At 40.8% G+C, this 22836-nt stretch overlaps 1 long non-coding RNA gene across 1 annotated transcript; it reads right to left on the bottom strand.

Moving 5' to 3' along the window:
• Positions 1 to 4359: 4359 nt before the first annotated feature.
• LOC146442432 (uncharacterized) lies at positions 4360 to 8664 on the bottom strand. The gene is made up of 3 exons (XR_014849603.1): positions 8533 to 8664; positions 6704 to 6800; positions 4360 to 5586 (listed from the first exon to the last, which is right to left on the bottom strand). It is a non-coding gene; the product is annotated as an uncharacterized LOC146442432 (long non-coding RNA).
• Positions 8665 to 22836: the final 14172 nt, after the last annotated feature.

Genomic DNA, 22836 nt, shown 5'->3' with positions numbered 1-22836 from the left:
AACACTGGGGATGATTTCATTTCCCGAGGAGAAAAGTGGATTTCCAATTTGCACAAATTACTGTAAGCAAACATGTCATTCTGAATGACCATTAGAAGACTCTATCACCACATATTTTTCTTATTTCAAAACAGAAGGGAAAAAGACCATTAACTTTTTCAAGCACAAAAAAGAAGACACACCGTTTTAAGAATTCAGTGGATGGAAACAGCAACATTGTCATATTTAGACTATGTGAGCAGTGAGCAGTGTATTGCCTTAAAGACCCATGAGGTCAGGGCTTATTTTTAATTTGTCATTGGAAATAACACTTTCTAGTTTCCACCCAACCTAACTGTGGCTGGAAGTGGAAAGAGATATTTGCTCAGTGAAATGCACAGACAGTGAAAATGTGCACAACAGTGTTGGTGTGCATCATGTCCACACCACAAACTGTTGAGGCAGCAGGTAGATAGTCTCTTTAAAATGTGGGTGACAGAAGGGGATGTGGAATGTGCAGACCTGCTAATGACATCCTCATTCTTCTAGGTTTTTGTCTTCATCTGAGGCAGCATAATGAAAATAAGTGCTGAAAATAAGTAATGAAAATAAATTCAAGAAGTGCTAGCATGAAGGGACTTTGACAGGTTAATGCAAGTAATTTATTTAAGATATCTCTTACCTGATTTCCTCATCTTTATAGAAGGATAATGTTTACTAAATAATTTCAGTTCATAGTCCAGTAGTCAAAAGATGCAGCTTAAAACACCAAAGTAGGTAAATTTTTACTGAAGCCTCAGAAAGTGAACTGCAGTGGCTGGAACTTGGGCAGTCCCTCAGCTGCTCCAGGTTTGGGTTGGGTTTTAGGTTTTTTTCCTTTCTCAGAAGGGCAGGCTCTGGGACTGAGGGGAGTCTCTTCTGGACACCCCTTTCTTAGACTGTACAAGTCAGAGCCCTGAGCCTCTAAATTAAGTGCTAATAGAGCTAAGTTCCTTTACACTCAAGGACACAGGAATAATCACAAATAGAGCAACATGGCACAAAACATTTTAGGGAAAATTGAGAAAAATCTGGAAAAGGAGTCAAATTATTCCATAGTTAAAAATAAAGCAACTGGCAAAGTCAATTATGGAAAACAACAAAAAAAAACAAACCCAAAAACATTCTACAAATCAAGTTTGGAATGGAATTAGGATGCATGAACAAAAGGGGAAAGGAGGAACAGAAGGGAGACCAGAACTTATCTGACATGATTAAATGGCAAATAGCAAAATGAGTCAAACAAAAATCCTTTATTATATGACACTAATGAAGCCCATAAACAGAACGATAAGTAAACAGCTGTTAAGTAAGAAGAAAATTCGGAAGGCCAAGATGGATTTCAAAGAAAAAATAGCTAATGATGTGAAAACAAATGAAAATCAGGGTGTCTGAAAGAGATCAAAAATTCCATTGAATCATCAGGGGCTGAAGAGTTCTATGAAGGAATATAACCATAATGATGGGAGGCTTAGCAGGGTTTTTTCTGTAGAAGTTTCATTAAGGGGACTGCTGGGTTAATATTTCCCTTGAACTTGTTTTTTTCTTGTCATGGAGAAGGAAACATTTCTAGATATTGAAATGTCAAGAAAAGAAATAACTTATAGAGTGACAAAATTAATCAGACTCAAATAGACATGCCTGAAAATTCTGAGGGTACATATGAAAAAATAATCTACAAAAATATGGAGTTTGTCTTCAAAATACCTATTCTTCCAAAACAGAAGGTAGTAAATGTCATATATAAACAACTGTAGTCAGAATAACAAATGTCTGGAAGGCATCTCAAGAGAGGGACCAGCCAGCCTGATCCTTGCAGAAGAAAGTTACATCATCCTATGCCTTAGAGTATTCTATATGTCATGTCATGGGTAAAGGAAATACCACTAACAATATATATATTCAGACTCATCATTTAGCATTTTGAAAGGTCTTTGATGAATATTTTCAGAGCAGGAACAAGCAGGATCCATCAGGGAAGAGAACCAGGATCCACAGGGGAAGAACAGGGCTGAGTGCTACTCTGTGCCATGGTTTTGACTGACTAATGTCAGGGTGAAAATTAGAGTTTCCTCCTTTCTGTTGCTGAAATCTGCTGCAGTTTGTGACTCGGGGCCCTGACATGGTGAGGACAGGTGAGACTGCACATGCTTTGTGCACAAGAATGTCACACCTGCAGTAGGACTGCTGCAGGGACATTGCCAGTTGCATCCAGAACACATTGCCCTCTCTGGGCTTATTCAGCATTTTCCTTCAAGAATCCAAATATCCCAAATCCAAATATAACCAACAAAGACACTGTTCTGATTGACAGATATTGGGATCTGTGGGGTCTGGGAACCCTGTGTGGTGGAAGATAGCACCAGTGAGTGAGATATTCCTGGTAAGAAAGTGCAGCACATTTCTGTACCTGCAGCCTCTTCCCCCATTACCTCTAACAAACCTGAGTTAATCTCACTTTCCTGCAGCGTGCTCTGTTTGTTCATTCTCTGTCCTCTTTATACATAATTGCAATCCCACAGAGACTGGATGTTTTACTAAAGACATTAAATATGATCAGCAATCTCCATTAGTATAAGAGACCACACAGAGCTCCAAAGTGCCTTACATTAAGGCATTACACCATTAAGGGCATTACTTCAAGAGCTGAGGTTAAACTTTTCTGATTTGTTTGCTTACAGAAGGGTATCTACAGAGAAGGACATGATTTCCAGGTCCTAGAAGAAAACCCTCCTCTGTTCCTTGTTGCCTCCAGCATCACTTCTCCAACCTGCAACTGTGGTGTTTGGTTTCCAGTGTCCAGCTGGGACAGTGGGGTTTCTCATAAACCTGGTGGCATAGGAGTTAGGGTTGCTCTGAGGCCTCGAGAGGATGTCTAAAATGGCACTAAGCCTGTATTTAGGCAGATGGGTCATGTTTAATAAGCTGAATTTGTTAAACACTTCAGTAAATCATTTACTTATCAGAATCTGGATGTTATACCTCACTTTAGGTACCCAAATTTGAAAATTTTATTTTAACAGAATCTGTGGATTATCTCAGTCATTACTCAGTTTTCTGTTTGGTCAGATCAATAGAGTTCTCACACAATTATTGTAGAAATTAACCTGAAATATTTCCTGATCTTACACATAATTATTTAAAACAAGGCTAATATATATTGACCGCTGTGCTAACAAACTTGCAATTTCCAAGTCTTTTTCTCACAATGGAAGTAGAAAAGATTAACCCATGTTGTTTAGCAAAGATTCTGTTCAACATTGTAAAGATCACAGTTAATAAATAACTCTTTGGATAATTATGTTTCTGATTACATTGGAGCCTGCCTAAAATCCAGCTAATAAAAGTGTGATAAGATTAGAAGGGGAGTTTAATTCTGGATATGTGGGACTTCAGCTGTGCATACCACTTAACTTTAGCTGTGCACACCATAAAATATATATATGTATATATATATACATATATCTCTCTGATTTTAAAAGAACTAAAATTCCTGTTTCAGCCAGTGGAGAGACACACTAGTTTTGAAGCAGAATTTCTGTGTTCACTTTCAGATTCCTCCTTTTTGTGTGAGGTGTGTGGCACTGTGCTCCTCTCACTGCACTAGAGATGACCAAGTTGTGTAGAAGTTTGCAGTAGGTCAGCTGAGCCTTATCCATACAGAGAAGAGCATTCACACCACCTCACATCAAACATCAAACTCAGTGATCCAAACTAGGAAGCAAACCTTCCTTCCTTCAGGCTCTATATACAAAGAGAGAAGATTCATCTATTCCCACAGGTGATGCAGACCTAAAGTCCAAAATCTATGTAATGTCCAGTACCAAAGAGTCCATTCATCTCCATAGACCTTTTCACCTCCAGGGAAAGATAGTGGGACTTCCTCCAGAAGTGGAAATTTAAAAACAAGGCTCATGTCTTCCTTACTTTTAGCCCCATAGATGTCACCTCATTTTTTTAATTACTAGCTGAAATTTTCCTGGGATGTTTGATCCAGATATTTAAAAAATATTTCAACTTATTTGGGTTAGGCATCATAAGATAGTAAAGTAGAACTTACAATAGTATATTAATGGAGCTTTATTTAAGTGATTTATGTTTGTGGTTGCGCCATTTAAAAAAAGTTCTTCTCTCTCTTTTCTAATGTATGGTCTGGTGGACCATGAAACTGTCACTGGAAACAGAACAGGACTTTGGGAAAGAAAACTCCACTACATGTGCATTGCACTGATATTTTCTTGCCTGCAGCAGCAATTGTTTTCCAAAGTACATCCCCTGTCTTACAATTTTCTTACCTGCAGTAGCAAAATAAATAGTCATTTAGAAAACAAACAAACAAACTGCTACAAATCTCATTTATTTGGTTCTGACAATCTCATCTGCTTAGGTCACACACCGCCACTGGCCATTGCTCACGTCCTTGTTAAATCATTGGAACACAAATCTGAATTGTGTGGTATTGCCTGTGCTGGAAAAATTCATTTAAAACATTGAAGTGGAGAGCTCCTCTCTGCAATAAAGGTCTAACCAGCAGGTATATATGTGAGAAGGTTCACGGAAGTAATGAGTGTGGCTGAAGTCCAAGATCTCATTTGATATCAAGTTTTGAATAAAGCAAAATAAATCATATCTGGACAGTTTTATTTTCTAAAGGCTATGGCATAGGTCAATGGTTTACTAAATTCATTTTTTCTCTCCAAAGACAGAGTTTATGTCTGCAGTAAGTCACTATATACATTGATTTACAATTTTTTTATTGCTGTGTTTGTCATTACTTAAATTCTTACCCTGCAAGTAGCGTTTTGGTAGAAATAAATAACAGATGCCCTTTGGCCAAACTGTTTGCAAAGTACACTGCCAACCTTGTGTGCCCTTCTCTAGAGCAGTACAACAAAAAGTAGTTAGAAATATTATATGGATTCTAGCTGTGTAGACTACATGTGTAATCATATTTTCTTCCTTTTATTTTGTTTTGCATTTAATTCCATTTTTAATATTTTCTGCCAGGATTAAAATGAGGCTTCTTTCTCCCAAGTTGGAAATTTCATCCTCTTTGTACACTGCTATTAGATTTCAGAGATTATATTAAAGTTTTCATTACGTTTTCATGCAATAATGAAAATACAAAGGATTCAGATGATCAGCTCACTGGAGTCTCCAGGGGGTGATTGTGACTTTGGAAATTTCACCTTGGGAAGTGCAATTTGTTTCCCTGAAAAGGGAATTTGGATGATCAGTGATGCCAGACAGTGCATCAACACTGGGAACTCACTGAGAGATGATCAGCTCAGTAAAACAGGGGAAGTTGTATATACAAGAAGTGTTTCTGGGGCATGATACTTGGGCTAATGTAGTTTTGCCTCTTCTAAAAGAGTTGAGTTGTGGAGATGGAATGTATTCATTGCAAGATGGTAGATGACTGTAAATGGAAAGAATCCTGTTTGGGCTTCCCAGACACTGACAAAGAGCAGCAACTTGAGCAGAAGGCCATCAAGGTGGTCAGGAGGCTGGAGCACCAGATGTGGGGGTGGGGTATAATCCTTTCCAATCTCAGTTATTCTATGTAACCTGGAAAAAAAAAAAAAAGAAACAAGTGGAAAAGAATGAAGACCATGTGAGAAAAAGAAACCTAAATGCCCTGTAAGGAGGTTGTTCTCACAGAGGAGGTACATAGTTCAACATGGCAAATATACCTGCCATGACTTGTTAATTTCTCATTCCTACTACTGGCCATGAGTGCAGTAGAGCTGTGAGTGTTCCACCTCTCCCTCTTTCAGGATATTCAGAAACTTGGGCAGGAGCATTCAGCTGATGCTGATCTGAGAATCTGCAATGTTCTCTTGCACTAAGAGGTTACACCTGAGACAGCCCAACCAGAAGAACTGACATATAGTCTGTTGCTGGCTCTGAAAGCTATTCAGTGTCTTCTTTGGCATCACACCCATGAGATCAGGAAGACATCACTTAATTGTGCCTATCTTCGAGCCAGGATGAAGTGTTGCTTTCACAGAGCTGTTGCAGTATTTATTGGTATTTTCTATAGAAAGTAGTGCAGCTAAATAATCTCTTACACTTCCTGAAATTTAGCCTCACAGAAGGGTGAAACTCTGCTATTTTTACTATTTCCTATATTGAGTTGCATCCCTATGTACATTTTTATAGATCTATTTTCATACACTAGAAGCCTCTCAAAAGTACGTTAAGTGTATTAACAGAAAGTGATGATGGTGGGACCAGCAGACAGAAAAAGTAAAACTGGAAACCAGCCCCAAAGGCCATTCAGCAATTCGTGTTTCTATATTAAGACCGAAAACATAATAATTTCTTATATCTGAATTCAATCTTCTGCAGAGCTTATGTTCATTTTTCTCGGGCACTAATGTCTATACATGATGTGGAGCACTGGAGTTCCAAGCCCAAAAATTCTATGCCCTAAACTACCTGTAGACTTCTAGCAGACTAAATTTTCCCTTGATGTGGTTGATACATGTCAGTCCTTACGGTATAAGCAATTAAACTAGAATAACCTTCTCCCTTCCTTGCCTGCACAGAAATAACTTTAATGCAGACTGATGAATGCTTGAGGGTGAAAAGCAAAGCACTTAGAAATAAGGAAACATCACAGTCAATATGGCTCTGGGAATGATAGTTTGTGTATAAGCATTACAACACTATATTTAAATACCTGATCATTAATTATTTTTCTTCCTTGTCTTTGAATTCAGCCAAACTCATTCAGGAGAGGAATTTGTCAGGCTTATTGCAAGAGCTTCCTTTGCTTCCTGCAACAGAAAGGCAGTTTCAGTAGGATGACAGGTGGAACTGAAGAACTGGATTTTCCATTCCCTCTGCCATAGATTTCATGTGATTCTGACCACTTCAGAAGGCATTGCTCTCTGAGATCCTCTTTTACCGGGAAGGAGTCAAACAGCAGACCCCAGGGTCAAATTGACTCAAATGCTGAGAGCTCACAGCTGCTACCAAAATCACTTTTAACAGAGAAACAAAGAAAATAATCTAAAAACTCTGACAAGGGAGGCACTAAATGTCTCACTTGGACTGATAGTCAGAAGGCATATGAGTCAAGAGTATCTGCAACACCAACACTAGGGCTGGGTGCCTGCTGTGCCAGTCCCTTTGAGCTATAAATACCTGCTCACAGCACAGCAGAGGTGTCTGGTATCCAGGCATCTGGGACAACCTCTGATCTGCAGAAGAGCCTCAACAGAGCAGCAAGAATTCTTGTGTGTTTCCATCCTCTTTCCACAACAACTTTCTTTTGTATTGTAACCATTGAGTTCTAGCCTTTGCCTCTGCTCATATGAGTGACAACTTGACATCAGACCAAGGCCAAGCTGATCTTCAGATGTGCAGATTGATACTCCTGCATCAGGGCTAGGAAATAAATCTTCAAGAGGGCTACCTCACTGCTCTGAGATCATCTGAGCTCCTGCTGCGGTGTAGCCTCCAGAAAGAGGAGTTTAGGACTGCAGAGAGGTAGCTGAACTCCAGAGCTGCAAACCACTCTAGTGCACTGGTCTTTTTTGTGAGTAGATTTAAAAGAGTGTAAGCAAGAGAGCACTCAGGAATAAATACCTGGAAGTAATAAAATCTTATCTCTCTGCTGAAAAATTATCTCTCCAGTAGGATTCTGTTTAAAGGCTTGTTGGCATAAAAATAAAGGGTAATTTCTATATTTTATCTCTTTTTTTACCCACTTTCTGATTTTCATAATAAAGCACGTACACTTTGGAATTTAACAGTCTCATCTGACTTATAAAATTATAATTAATTTTATTATTATTTATTATATATTATTTATTAACTATAATATAGTTAATTATAAAATAACCATTAAATGTCCAGCAAGCATTTATGCATTTCTTTCCTCTCTGACTCTATGGGGGTGTCAGACAATAAACTTATGGCATTTTGATATTTAGCTTTATCTTTTCTGTTTTGTATTTGCTTCTTCCTGAGTTTTATTCACCTTTCTCCTTCAAATGTAAAAATCAAGTTGATCTCTCAATTAGTGAAGCCATACTGCTTTTACCTTGTTAATAATGAAAAGTATCCAAAGAATTTTACTATATTGCCCTAACAGCTACAGTGAAAGAAGTCTCATGAGAAAGTTTTGCATTTTCTAAAATCCCTTACTGCATGCCTGAATTGCTAATGTACCAAAGAGTTATTGCTTACATGGGACATATGATTTCATTTCACTACCTTCTCTTTCTCCCCACAGAACAGAGCTCAAGGGTGGCACTACTCACAAAAGAGTTTGACAAAAGATTCAGTTGGCCATGGCTCCTAAAAAAAGCATTCAAATATAGAGGTTCATGTAATTGATAGATTTTCTGGGCTGTGAGCTACTGAGCTACAAATGAAGGAAACTCCTAAATTTGTGAATAGGAAGAAGCCCTGTAGGACAAAATAGTTTTCAGCAACTCAGAAATGAAGCTGGTGCCCCAAAACCAAGGATTCCTAAAGAGCAGGCAAGGAACCTCAGCTTACCTTTGTGGGGAAATCTGGAGCTGATGCCACAGATGGGTTGGAGAGAGCGTGAGTGGATCCATCTGTGGAGGCTCCTCCTGTGTCATGGCCAGGAGAGCCCCTCTCATACAGAGTCCTGCTGACTACCCCATCCCTGCCCAGCCTCCCCACCAGGATGCAATGAGAAGAGCAGCTGAACCCTCCCTGGCACTTATCTTGGCACATGGCTGAGATCCAGCATGAATAACATGCCTTCCTCCCAGCTGAGGATGATTTTGTCCACCCTTTTTTCATATTTACATTCCCAGGATCTTAAACACAATAGAGCTTCCTTTGATTACTGACAGCTGCCTAATCAGCCTTGACATTAGAAGTCCTACTTTCCTCTTCTACCAAAGGAAAATGAACAACCAGCCTCCCCCTGCATCATAGGTCAAACATCAGAGACAACTACAGCTATACCTGATTTTCAGATAATATTTCACCCCTTATCTGGGTCCCCACTTCTCCAGACTGTAGCAGAGCTCTCTAGCCCTGACAATACAAATACTTAAAGCAAAGCCAGCCATAATTTCTGTTTCTGACTAGTTTTCAGTTAGTTCAAAAGTCAGTCCAGCAAAAAGCCCAGATGAAGTGCAGAAGCACAGCGGTTGTGAAAAATACTGTAATGGTTAATATCTTAACCTCCCACTTCATCTCTACTGCTTCAGAAAACTTTGGCTGCTTTAATATAAAACTTAGGTAGAAATTTGGATATGAGACAAAAGAACATTGCTCCAGTGAGCACTCATAGAGGTTCACCCAGCTTGGTCCTCAGCTGTTATTTTATCAATTAACTGAGTTGATGTCACCTGCCTCAACTGCCTTCTGCCAGCTGGGGTAGGACATGGTCCTCATCTGCTCTCTTCTTTGATTCATAAATAAGTGAGTAATGATAACAAATGAAACCCATACCTCCGGATCTGAGAAAATTCACACAGGACCAGTAATCAGATGCTAAAAGGATACCACCTGAGAATGAGGAGTGAATTCAGAGGAGGCCACCAAGATGATTAGTGATGGAGAACCTCTGCTATGAGGAGAGGCTGAGAGAATTGGGGTTGATCAGACTGGAGAAGAGAGGGATTCGGGGTGACCAAATTGCAGTCTTCCAGTATCTGGAGAGACTACAAGAAAGATAGACAGAGACTACAAGAAGGTGTAGTGACAGGACAAGGGGGTATGGCTTCAAATTGAAAGAGAGTAGGTTTAGATTTGCTATTGGGAAAGAATTCTTCATTGTGAGGGGGGTAACGCCCTGGAACAGGTTGGCTGGAGGAGCTGTGTATGCCCCATTCCTGGCAGTCTTCAGGGTCAGGTTGGAAGGAGCTGTAAGCAACCAGGTCTGGTGGGAGGTGTCCCTGCTCACAGCAGGGGTGATTGGAACTACATGATATTCAAGGTCCCTTCCAACCCACACCATTCTATGATTTAAAAATTAATTAGTTATTGGTATTGACTGACTTTTTTAAGAACAAATGTGGGTGCATTTCATTAAACAGTGGTCAGATACATTCATATGTGAGCAAAGGCCGACCTACAGGTCCCACTTTCCTACTGTAATAGACCATGGTGACACAAGCAGAAGCTGTAAACTCAGTGCTGGCACACAGAAGGGAAAGACCAAAGGGAAAAAATATCAAATCCAAGCTATTTAAACTGAGGAGAAATAAGGACTAAGAAAATTGCAGTTAAGAGATGCTCAGGCAGTGTCACTGAGCACTTACGTATTCCTTTTTAAAAACAACTGCAGGTATCAGAGTGCAGCCTTTATGACGGGCAGATTTTGATAATCCTTTTCTATCCTTTAGCCCAGCGCTGGGTTAAAGGTGCAATGGAGCTGGAAGGGGAACAGCTGGAGCTCATGGCCAAAAATAGAAAGTGTCTACAAGCTGTCAGGGGTGAGGTGGCAGCACACACAGCCACACGCCTTCAGCCAGGGCAGCTGGGATGTGCTTTTGGCAGCGTGGGCAGAAGACAGGCTCCTCTCAGTGACAGCACCCACAGCACTGCAGTTTCCTCATGGAGAAGCAACCTGGAAGAAGGAACCTATGGGAAAGTACAGCTCTCTGCAGGTAAGGGAAGTGCAGTATTCAGTTTCAATCTGCCTCAAAGAATCTAGAACAGTCTTGCCCAGATGAAAAGGTCATTCTCCCCACCCCTGAGATGCAGAAACAGAGACCAGGTTAAACTGGTCACAGCTAGGTTGTGTGTCTGTCTCCCTCCTGTTCCTCCCATGGTGGCATAAGGCATGTGTTCATCCTGGAAGTGACTGTGCCCTCCCTTGTATTCTCACTCCAAATCTGTTCTTCTGCCTCTGAAAAAGGAACTGCTGCTTATCTTAATGGATTATCATGAAGATATATTCATTATTCTACCGAAATACCTTCTGATTCTGAGCAGGCAGGTGTTAAAATGGTGCCTATAAAAAAAAAAAAAAGCCTGAGAAAGAAAAAAAAGCTTAGAAGGAGCTATGCTGCATTCTCAGAAGTCAAGTGCTCTCTGAACCACGAACCTTTGCTTAAGCCATACCTGCTGAGACCTTCTCTCTCAGGAATCTTGGGTTTTGCACTGCACAGGCTTTACCTTTGGTGAGAAATAAACAGGTTTCAAGGAGTGGAGGGTGCCTCAGCATCTGCTGCCTGAAGCCATGAATTAACTTCTCGATGGTGCTGTTGATAGGCTTGGCACATCCACAGGCTGGGAACAAAGCAATGGCTATTGGCCACAGCATATGTGCTCATTTATCCTGGATTTTCTCATCTGTAAATGGGCATCTACTCTTTCAGCCTGGGAAATTGATATCACTGTTCTCTCCTCTGTGCAGGAAATGGACACATTTTTAGTCTGCTTGGACTCCCTGGCCACCAAGGCTCAGGCTGCCATTTGCTATGGAGGTATCAACTTCTAGCACTGCTAAACAACTACAAGGACAAGGCAAATTGCAGTTTTCTCTTAAATTCAAATGGATAGACAAACAGAAATTCAGAGAGGGCTGAGAAAACAAAGATGCACTCTAATTTTAGCAGCTGCTGAAGCACTGTCACACCTATCTCCCTGTGTGGCTGTAAGCCTATCAGACAAGATTTACAGTTGTATCTAGATCTCTAATGATAAAGAGGCGTCAAGGGAGAGCTATTAAAGCATTCAAATGAGCTTCCCCTTTACCTTCTGTAAGATTTACTGTCTTACCTGAATGGATAATTTTTGCAAATCTTCCAGACATCTTTAAGACTCCCCAGTCCTGCAGGAAGGTCCCAGTTTAAAACCAGCTGCAGTGTCCAGGCCTGCGCACTGCAGCAGGTCACTTCTTTCAGGAGTGCTGACACCCATGGGAATATTTCTGTGGATCCCTCTGTGTAGGTGGCAGGTAATTTAGGGCTTTGAAAGTGCTCCTTGTAGGTACCTGTGGTACATGAAGCATCTCAAACTGCATTGAATGTAAAATAGCCAGATGGTGTGAGTATTGCCCTCTATCCCAGCCAAAATGTCTATCTTGTTATTGACTATGGCAGGAGCTAAGTGTATAATACATCACACCCAACTTCAGCCTACTTAAAGCTAAATAGCCTTTTTAAGTTTGTCTAACTTTCCTCTGAAGTGATAGAAAAAAATATACTTCAGAAAAGTAATTGATCCTTGCTACAATACTTCACTCTTTAGGTGTTCTGGGTCACCCACCAGGAATAGTTACTTGTCTCCAACAAGTAAGGGGGAGGCAAGATGATGATCTCAGACAGTGAGTCAGGCTCCTCAGATCTTGAATGTCTTTTATTCAAGCATCAGATTCTTTTACAAAAAGAGAACAAGCTTATTGACACAGGGACACTCAAGCTGAAGAAAAGCCACACACTTGTCAAGGTTCTTTTTTGGCTTGTTTTCCCCGCTTTTGCAGTTATTTTAATGAAATATTTTTCTTTCTTGTGGTTATGCTTACACACCATAATGTCTGCCCTATGAATTAAAATAGGTAGCTGGGCAAGAGCTAAACAAGGGCTCATACAGAACAGGTCTCTAGTGTTAAATTACAGTGAGCTTCAGGTTGCCAGACAGGAGCTGTGACTGTGATGGGTTGACCTTGGATTCCCACCCAGCTATTCCATCATCCTTCTTTAGCAGGACAGGTGACAAAATAAACTGGAAAGGCTCGTGGTTTAAGATACACACAGGTAGAGTCCCTTGCTGATTACCGTCATGGGCAGAACAGACCTGACTTGAGAAAAAGTAATTTAATTTATTGTCACTTTCAGTAGATTCAATTAGCAAGAAAAAGAGAAAAATTAAAACACTGTCCCCTGGCCCTTGTTGCCAGGCCTACCTTCCCCCTTCCACTCCTGATTTTTCTCCCCCAAAGAGTACAGGGAGTGGGGATGCTGACAGCTGTGTGGAGACAGGACCTGACTCCCTCTCCTCAGGACACCTGCCCACTGCCCCCAGCCCATCCATGGAAATTTTCAGAAGGGTGAACAGCTCACAAGGGCAGAGCTCCCTGTGAACATCAATGGCTGCCATATCCACATGGTCCTTCACTGCTGCCTAGAGCTAGTCCATTTGCAAAGGAAAAAGAGTTTGAGCTGTCTCAGTGCCTGAAATGACATTTCTCCCTGTACTGGTGTCAGCAGGAGTTTTCTGCCCTTCTTGGCTTGGAACTCAACAAAGAATTCAATGGGGAGGAAGGCATATTCCTTTGGTTTTGTGCCTTGGACAAGGGCCACAAGCCAATGTAGCCAGTAGTACAGGAAGAGATAAAAAAACCCCAAAACAAAACAAAACCACAATCAGTTAGAAAGAGATGTTGAAAGCAGTTGTCCACACAGACAGGTGTCACTGAGTGTCCAATTGCTCCTGGAGCTGTCATTCAGCTCACATGGCCAAATAATCAGTGAAAGATCCTTTGCCCCACCCCACCATGCCTTCCTCAGGCTGGCCCTGCCCTAGCTCCTGCTTATTAAGTAAGTGATTTACATGAATGCCTGATATTATTCGAGCTTTCCAGCATATATCTCATCTGCAGCCATTATCCCCTGTCTGAGCCTTCCTAAGCACTATTCCACAGCAATCAATTAGGAGGTGACTAACAAGCAATTAGGCCTTCAGGAGAGTGGATAAACACTTCAGACACTGAGATCTGGCTTCATGTAAGTATGCTTTGCAATCAAGAATAGCATCAAACAACAGCAAAATTTGTCCTGGAGTAGAACAGTGCAAGACAGATGAAGGTGGCCTTTTGCTGGCACACAGAAAGGTGTCATCTCTGCCCAGAGGCTTTTTCCAGGAATGTCAGTAATTTACTGAAAGAGTAAAGTTGGTCATGAAGAACACAAGATGGTTTTAAGAAACAGGAGATTTTTAAAGCAGGTGGTTTTAAAAATCAGGAGATTCTCAGCCCCATCACAGCAGCAAGAAGGGAGCCAATTTAACCTCGGTCCAGCACAGCTGAGAAGCTGAGTTAAAACTGTAGTGGCTGTCCAGCCTCCACTTCTGCTTGAAAGGTGACCTGGTGCCTCTAAATAAGCTTCCTTTGGCACATTTGTGAAGCTGTGAGGTCAAAGTTTTCAGTTTTCCTGACTTGTGTCAGATCAACTCATCCATCAACAGCTTGGCTGTGTGATAGAGGTGAAAATCATACTCCTACTTCTCAGAGACAGGAAAAAGGACTTTGGTGGGTATCTTATTTGAAAAAAAAAAAACCCAACAAAACCACAAAAACTAAAAACACAAAAAAAGCCCCCCAAACAGAAACCATGAGTGTAAATCATTTAATTATTTGTAAATATAACCTAAATTCTGCCAACTAACGTTACCAGGGAAAATCAATGAAAACAAAAATTAAATTGTTGCCCCTTCTGGGTCTGAGTATTTTTCATAGCATTTGATATTTTGCACTTGACAGTGGCATTTCAACACACAATGGACCTACGTTTATCTGGGGTAAAATAAAAAAAAAAAAACCCATCAGGCAATCTTTTTAATGACTATTATTATGTTGACTTGATGAGTGAATCAAGGATGGAATCTCTTGCATATTGTTATAATTTTTATTCTTTCCCTCTCCAGTGTTTTTTGGTTGGTTGGTTTCTTATCATAAGGTGCAACTCCAGGGAAGGAAACACACTTGGGCTAAAGTTCCCAACTGCCTCAGTCCTTTGTGTGGGGCATGCTTGAGTGAGCCAAGTGGTCATCTGGATAAATGCTAGACAATCTGACCCTTATTTCACTGCAGTCAGCAGCAAAGGATCAGGCCCAGGAGGAGTGAGGACCCCAGAAAGGAGATGCCTTGTCAGTTCTTTGCAGTAGATGTGGCTAGCACAAGTCTTTCCCATGAGAATTCCTTTTGTGTTTTATAAATAAAGATAAAGTTTGGATGTTATTAAAAACAGTGTCCCAAGATCTGGACGGTGCAGGCCTGGCCAATCAGGCCTAGGGGGAGGTTTCTGACTGACCAATCTGGGTGACCTTTGAAAACTCTATATATATGATGAAATCAAAACAATAAAGGTCTTTCCTTCTTGCCACTGAGAACTGGGTTCTTTACTCTGCTAGCAGCTCAACAGTGACAAGTAGACAGTTCATATTTTGGGATTTGCTCTTTAGTGACCTCCTGAGGTTGTCAGAGCTGTGGAAGCAGCTGTCTCTGCAGGGTTCCTTGTTCTCTCAGAGGTCTCTCCTCTTAAATTAACAGATGGGGACTGTGTTGGTTTTGCTTAGCCCACAACATCAGCAAGGTATCTTTAGCATCTAAGAGAAATTTATACCCTTCAAAAGCTGTTGTGGTAGGCCTGAAGAAGTGTCTGAAGGGTTGGGAGAAAATGCACCCCTGTGTTCATAAGTTAGTTTTGCTTAGTCCAGTTTTTATTGGTGAGTGGGGGAGGACACAAAGATGGCTCCTGTGTGCCCTGTGTGAAGAAGGTTCTGGAAGGTTTTCACCTATCTCTGATGGCTCTGGAGATGATGGACATGCTGCTGGCCATGTGTGGTTCAATTAGAGATGCTAGTTACGCTCCTGTGAAAACATATTTAAGAAGAAATCAAAACAATGTGAGCACTCACTTCTTTTTAGCTAGAGGAGGAAAAGAAGGTGAGAATATGTGAGGGAAAACAACATGGAGACACCAAGGTGGGGGAGGAGGTGCTCCAGGCACTGGAGCTGAAAACCCTCTGCTAGCCGTGGTGAAGGCCATGGGGGGAGCAGGAGGTCCCCCTGCAGCTCATGGAGTCCACAGGAGTGCAGAAATCCACCCACAGCTCACGCCAGAGGAGCAGGTAGATGCCTGGAGGAAGCTGGTATCCAGTTGGAGTCTCATCTAAAAAGTTAAAGCTGCAAAGGCCTTGCAAGGGAGAAAAAGGCCTTTTCCTTCCTCCTAGGATGGAAGCAGCCTCGACTCGGGAATCTGCACCCTATGGACAAAAACTTCATGTTGTAGCAGAATTCAGGCGGGATGCTGCTCATGAGATTGGACCCACGCCAAAGAAGTTCCCAGAGGACTGTCTCTCATGGGAGGGACCCCATGGCTAAGTAGAGGACTCCCCTCCTTGATGGACTGACCAAAGAAAAACCCCATTACCCTGCCCCAAGGAAAGTTGGAAAGAGGAAGGGGGGTCATCAGAGAATCAGAGTTTGAATTGTGATGGATTTACTAAGAAAAAGCCCCATACCCTGCCACCCACTCCCCACCCCGAGCTGTTGGTTGGAAGGAGGGAGGGGGTTGAGCAGAGAAACTATGTCTTAAAAGGGAGGGGGAGTGAGTGAAGAAATTATATCTTAAGAGCTTATTTTTACTTCTCTTTTATCCTCTGATTCTTTTAGGTTAATAAATCACTTTGCAACTTTAAGTTTGGAGAGTGTTTTGCTCTCTCTCTCAGTGCATCCTGCCACCAGTGCCTTATCTCAACTCATGAGTCCTGTGTTTAACAGCTCTTTTATCCCTCTTCTCCTGCACAGCTGCAGCAGGGGAGAGAGCAGACATGGTAGATGCCTGGCATTTAGCCTGGGTCAAACCACAACAGGGACACAGAATGAAATCGGAAGGAAAGATCAGCTATTTGTAAATTGTGAGTTTGTTTTTGCTTTGCTTTCTTCTGTATTGTTTAGTTATTGTAGTGGATGGCTGAGAACCCTGCTCCTTCTGGCAGCAAATCATGGACTGAAAGCGAATAGCACAAAAAACCAAGATGCAAAGCAACTGTCAGGGAGATTTAAGGCAATGTGTCACACAGAGAAATGAAAAGTTTTTTTCAAGCATGAGAAAAGTTCTTGCAAAAAGAAGATCATGAGTGGAAGAGAGAGGAAGGAAGGCTTTGAGACTAAGAAATTATTTTTTTTCCTGAACCCTCTGAAGAGATAAAACAAGGACAATGCTGGATTGAATATTGATATGAAATGGAAATGATGTCTACCCACAATGTGTTTGTAAAGTACTGGATTCCCTCTAGCAGCAATTTCTCTTCTAGCAAGAGAAGCAAATTTTATAGCAAGAGGTAAAAAACCTTGTCTTTGCACCAATAATTTCACAATAACCAAAGCTGCTGCTTGGAGTTTTCATCTTGTCTTATTATTGGAGGATGAGATTTGCCAAAAGCCTCACAGAAAATTGCAAAAGGATATTGTAAGTGGAGAATCTCAGCTTGGAGGGTTCAAAAGATCCAGAGCCATGTCAGCAGGGCTTTACAGAGGCATATTCTCTTTGATTGCTCACTGCAGAAAATTGAGGCCTGAATCCAGGAGCGCTTTAAATTCAATAGCAGGATTAATGGGTACAGAGACTCCATCCCCAGATTTCACTGCAGAAGCACCAGAGTTTTAACCTCCACAAATCAGAGAGAGGTATAAGTTCAGAGGCTTTGTCTTTCTCCTCATACAGGGTAGGTAACACATCTGCAATGTGGGTGCAAGATTAGCAACTGCAGTCTTTGACTCCTAGTCTCAAAATATCTTGTATTTCCTGAAGCCCTAATTCCTAGGATTATGTTTCTCTTTTCTTTTTGTAATAAAAGGGACCTTCTGAACATAGAAGAATGCTGTATATTTTTAAGATCAAAAGAAGAATTAAAATCTCAGTGCTGTTATTTTCCTTCAGTTTTAAAATACCTTTGTGCATAAATTAGCCTTGTATTTTCCCACCATTAGCCTTCTGGCTCCTGGCCCCTGAAGACCAGGCAGAAGGATAAGAAAAGGATCCATCATGCAGGGAAGCTACAGAGCACTAAAACATGACTGGGTTAGTCTAGTACTTGCCCCACTCCTACTCTCCATTTCTTTCCTCCCAGGCAAAGTGTCAAGGATCACTTATTTCTGCTCCCACAAACCCTCTTCTCTAAACCAAAGGCACCCTTAGAGTAGAGGGTTGAAGAGATTTAATCTTCTTCCCTCCCTGCAGCTAACTGTGAGCTCTGACAGTCCAGACAGTTTTCTCATTGGAAAAGGCACTTAGCCTTGCCCTGTGACTCTTTACCCATCTAGAAGATAAATCAGTGGACTCCAGTGTGAGCAGTGATTGTATTGGTATTGCTATTAATAGTATTTTACTGTCAGACTATCAGGCAGATGTCTCTTCTCCTATTATTTTTGGTCCTGAAACACATAGGGTACTTAAATTAGAAGAACCAAAAAGAAAGGAAACTAAAGAAAGGAACTAAAACAAAGGAAAATAAACCAAAAATGAAGGGGCTCTTGCTAGCTTTGACTCAGCTTTGTGGTATTGCAGTCCTGCTCCTTTTTGTTCATTAGAAGTACAGGACAAAACTTATTTGCCTGAATGTGTCCTGTGGCATTAAGGTATTCCTGAACTTTATGAGCCAATGAAGTATTCAACCCTTGTCTGTTGCTGATGACACACAGAGAATAGCTAAGCATTTCCAATTGCACAAAACTACTGTGATATCCACCTTAAAGTGGAGGATAATAATACAAATCTGGAGACTTGCTAGATGGTGTTTGTCATACACAGTCATGTAAATGTAAATCTTGGCTTTCTTTTAATGTGTTTCATGCAATGCTGATAGTAAACACCAGTTATTAATCATAAATTTTTATGAAGATCTTAATTTTCTGAGTCTGTGTGAGGCTACATTGATCTTGCCTCTGGTCTGGATAGTGTCAGGATTTGTGTCCTATTATTAGACTAAAAATGTATAGCTTAAAACTGAGTTTGATAGAAGAACTTGAACTATTTTTGAGCACCTAAATTATACTGGACCACAACTTTCTGAGTTTCAAAATTCACTGAGTTCATACATTTCCACTCCCTTGAGACAGAATGGAAACAAAAAGCCTCAGATTCATCCTGGCTTACTGCAGGCAGGAGCAACATCAGGGAGTTATCAATCCAAATATCCCATGTATTCTGGAAACTCACAGTTATCTCCATGAAAGCAGTGTTGTCTATCCACCTTACACATGATGGATTTCTCCTGACTCCTTCAGGGAAAACGGAGTCCTATCATCTCCTGCCTTACATTAAATCATTCATTTAAGCGCATACTGGATGTAGTTAATCTGGGCCAAGGAAAGTGGAATTTGTTGGGCACAACAAGAAACATTCATAGGCTATGGCTGCTTTCCTAAAAAAAATGATGAGGGAACATCAATGGCTACCAGTACACTGTGTGTACTGCAGTGTCCTTCAGACCACCATAATTTTGGTCTGGGACATCTAGAACTTCCCCTAGGACCTAGCAGAGGGCAGAAACTCTCCAAAACTAGTCTGTGCACAGTGATCCTTCAGAGAGCAAGCAAAGTTAACAGTATGGACATGGGTTGTTCTGTGCCAGTCAGCCACAGTACTGAAAGACAATTTTAGACACAGGTTGTGTCTAGAGTTGCCGTAACTGGGGCTTGAATTAGCCCCAGCTGCCTCCAGTCATCCCCTAACCAATGCCAGATGCAGATATTTTCAAGCTTCTCTTTTGTTAAAATCTAACTGTGGATAAATCAATGCAATAACAACATCTCATTTAGAAAACGTGGGCAGCACTTTGAGAGATTTCCATTGCCATGTCACCAGGTTATGATCTGCTTGTGATTTAAATGTTCTGATTGTTTTTATTTAAACCAAACAATTTATGTCTCTCTTTGTGACCTTGCCAAAGTAAACATGTCAGGGAAGAGGAAGGGTCACACTTTGACAGACCTGCTTGCATGGCCATAGGAAATAGCTCTCAAACAGACAAACCTGACTTAGGGAATTGTTTGATTTTAATCACATGGAAGTCTGCACTAGAAAACAGATCTTGATGCTTAATAGAATGTCTAAATTAGAAAGAAAAATAATAAAGAATGTCCTGGACTATTCTTCAGGGAATAGGATTACCAATCTATCACCATTGACCAAATTTAGAGAAAGAAATTAATTTTTCTGAATTACTGTAAGGATAGAAATTAAATTCTACCATGTCTCCATACCATATGAAAGTCAATATGAACCCAAAATGAGTACTGCTAACGAAATATAGATATGAACATTCTGGATGTTTAAGAACTCTAAGAAGTGTCATGGGTCAAACATTAAAAACTGTTGGGTTTTTTTAATTATATCTGATGCCACAATGTGGGTGGTCTACAGTTTGGAAATGGAAGATCAAATTCCAAGACCACTCAAGCCCTCACAACAGGTAGGTCTTTAACTCTAAAACTGAATCTTAATTAAGAATAACCTAAAACATATGCACCTAAAATTACTGACTGTTTTTGAAGATAATGGCTTTACCTCATCCAATTATCCCATGTAAAATTAGGATGAAAGTTAACAGCTTCTTGCTCTGTTACTCAGATATGTAGATCCCATCTCTTCCCCCACATTGCCTTCAGTAGCTCTATCTCATACTCAGATTGCTGGATTTTTTTTCCTTTCAGTATTATTCAGTAATGTTCATTAGCATTATTACATTAAAAAAAAGCGCCAAACCAAACACAGAAAGTCTCCTCTAATTTCTGAAACAGCATAAGTTTCTCTGAAATTAAAAAAAATATATTTTTTTATATTGACAAATGTAGCTAATTTTGTAGTTCTTTCATTTATTTTCCCCCAAAATTATCAATTGATCTTTTCAGGCAATTACAATTAAAACTTCATTATTACTATTTTATTTTGAATAATGTTCTTGTAACCATAACTGTACACAGTTCTGCAGAAGGCTTTGTTTTCTTTAGAACATGTTTATTTTTTTTCAAGAGTATCAATTGAAATAATAAAGATACTACTTTTTTCTCTGTAAATCTTTGTTTTTTTGTTGTTTTTGTAAAGAACTATCTCAGCAGCAGCTCAAATATCAGAGCATTCCAAGCAGGCCTCATTTAATATGCAAATTAATTTGATCTTTATTTATTCCAAGTCATTTTTTAATAAAAATCTTGGGAAGAACTGAAACTGAATCTTAATGTCTCATCTCTAGGCTTCACATAGCTTTTAATTTATGTCTTTCAAGCAGCCTACGAACCAAGCAAAATATAATCACGTGTTTGATTTGCATTCTGAATTACACAGTATTCATACTACTGTAGTAAGATTTTCCTGTATTTTGCCTAACGATTGTTACTACAGAAAAGGAAGTTATATTACACAGAAGTAGCTTTTGAGAATCAGGAGCAGAACCAAGCTTTTTTCCCTCCCAAGTTCTGTGCTGTAAACACAACACCACAATTATGTCTTCATTTGATTTTTTCTAGGACCAGAGATTCCACTTTGGAAAGATGGAGAAAATGCAAGGCTGATCGAAAAAAGACTTCAAAACCTTCAAGGTGGAGGAGAAAATGCAATTTGAACCTCCCTGGTTCTGTGCCAAATTCTCTAATCATTCAGCTTGTACATAAAGGGAGCTAAAGAGGACCATGATGGGCACCACAGTCAGTTCACTAGAAAACAAAACTGAAGAAACCTCCACTTCTGAGAGTCCCAGTCAGGCTGAGGCTTTTGCTGCTTGGAAAGGTGTCTGTAGAGTTCAGGAACCTGCAGGCTTTGTTCCATCGGCTTAGGGACTTCACAACCTTAAATTACATCACTATTTTACTATCCTGTAAAACACACTTATGCATTTCCAAATATGCTGGGGAATATAACAGCTTCTGTGCCTGGGAATATGCACTTTTAGACAGAAACTAACGCGGTAGGGAGAGGAGGGGTGGAACCAGGCCTCTGCATTTACTGAAAGCGTCTCTAAGGCTGTTGAGAGATCACTCCAGCCAGCACTGCTCTGGTGCTGTACAGAAAGACCCTTCTCACACCCGAGCCGGTGTAAGGCACAGATTCTCACTCACCCAGAGAGCTGGATAGCTCATGCATTACCAGAGACAAAGAATCCAGAGGCTCAATCAGCTGGATGTTCCAGATGTTTATTCCAGAGGGTTCCAGGGTGAAAGAGGAGGAAGAGCCCAAGGTGTCCCCAGATTTAGGGATCACCTGGGGTCAGGGGAGAGGAGGCGGGGGAACACCTCAACCAATGGGGAGAAGGGAGGGATGGAGTCAGGGGTTAGGTTACAGCCAGGGAGATTTACATAATTTGGGGAGGGACTTATCATGTTACTCGGACTAGGATGTTTCCCACCAGTGAAGCCCTGCTGTACTGGAACCACTTGGCTCCCCAGCAGTTCCTGAGGTGGTATCACCCACCACCACAAGAAACATCCTCTTTTTATCTGTCAGTTTTGTCTGATTCAACTGAGTGGCTCCCTGTTGCTGCAAGGGCATGTGTGCCAAACATCACACAGCACTGGCCTTTGGTGTCTCCCGAGGAAAGGAAAAGTTCTTTCCCTTTCCCAGAGAAATGCAGCTGAAGTTTTGCTGTGCTGAGGACACACCAGCTCAGTCCATGCTCGTGAGTTGCCTACACTTCTTGGGGATATGGGTTAAGAATTGTCCCCACCTGGTTTGGCAATATTTTCCACTTGCTTTAGAAAAATGTTGTATATATGTAAGGGGATGTAAGTTTCAAAAGACAACATCTAAACGTACAAAGAGCTGTTTGAGGCCTGAATTTCTTCTTGAACTCCGTTCAGGACTTCCTAACTTCCATAGCAAAAACGCTACAAGGGTTCAGATTAAATGACTGAATGACTCTTTCTGCATTTCAGCACTAAATGGAAAAAATACCCTAGGATAAGAACACAACCATAGAAAACCTAAGTCAGAAAGGTCTAGTGCCACTCCATTGCTCAAATCAAAGCTAGCTTCCAATTTGGGTGAGGCAGCTAAGAGCCTGATTTAGGGTTCAGTCAAGGTCTGAACATCCCAAAGGCTGGAGCTTCCACCATCTCTGTGAATATTTCTTCCAGTGGTAAACTACAATCATGGT

This window comes from Lichenostomus cassidix, chromosome 2 (assembly GCF_008360975.1).
Source record: "Lichenostomus cassidix isolate B80296 chromosome 2, HeHo_3.0, whole genome shotgun sequence".
NCBI lineage: Eukaryota > Metazoa > Chordata > Aves > Passeriformes > Meliphagidae > Lichenostomus > Lichenostomus cassidix.
The sequence above is the reverse complement of the archived record's forward strand: the minus strand, read 5'-3'. Positions and strand labels throughout refer to the sequence as shown.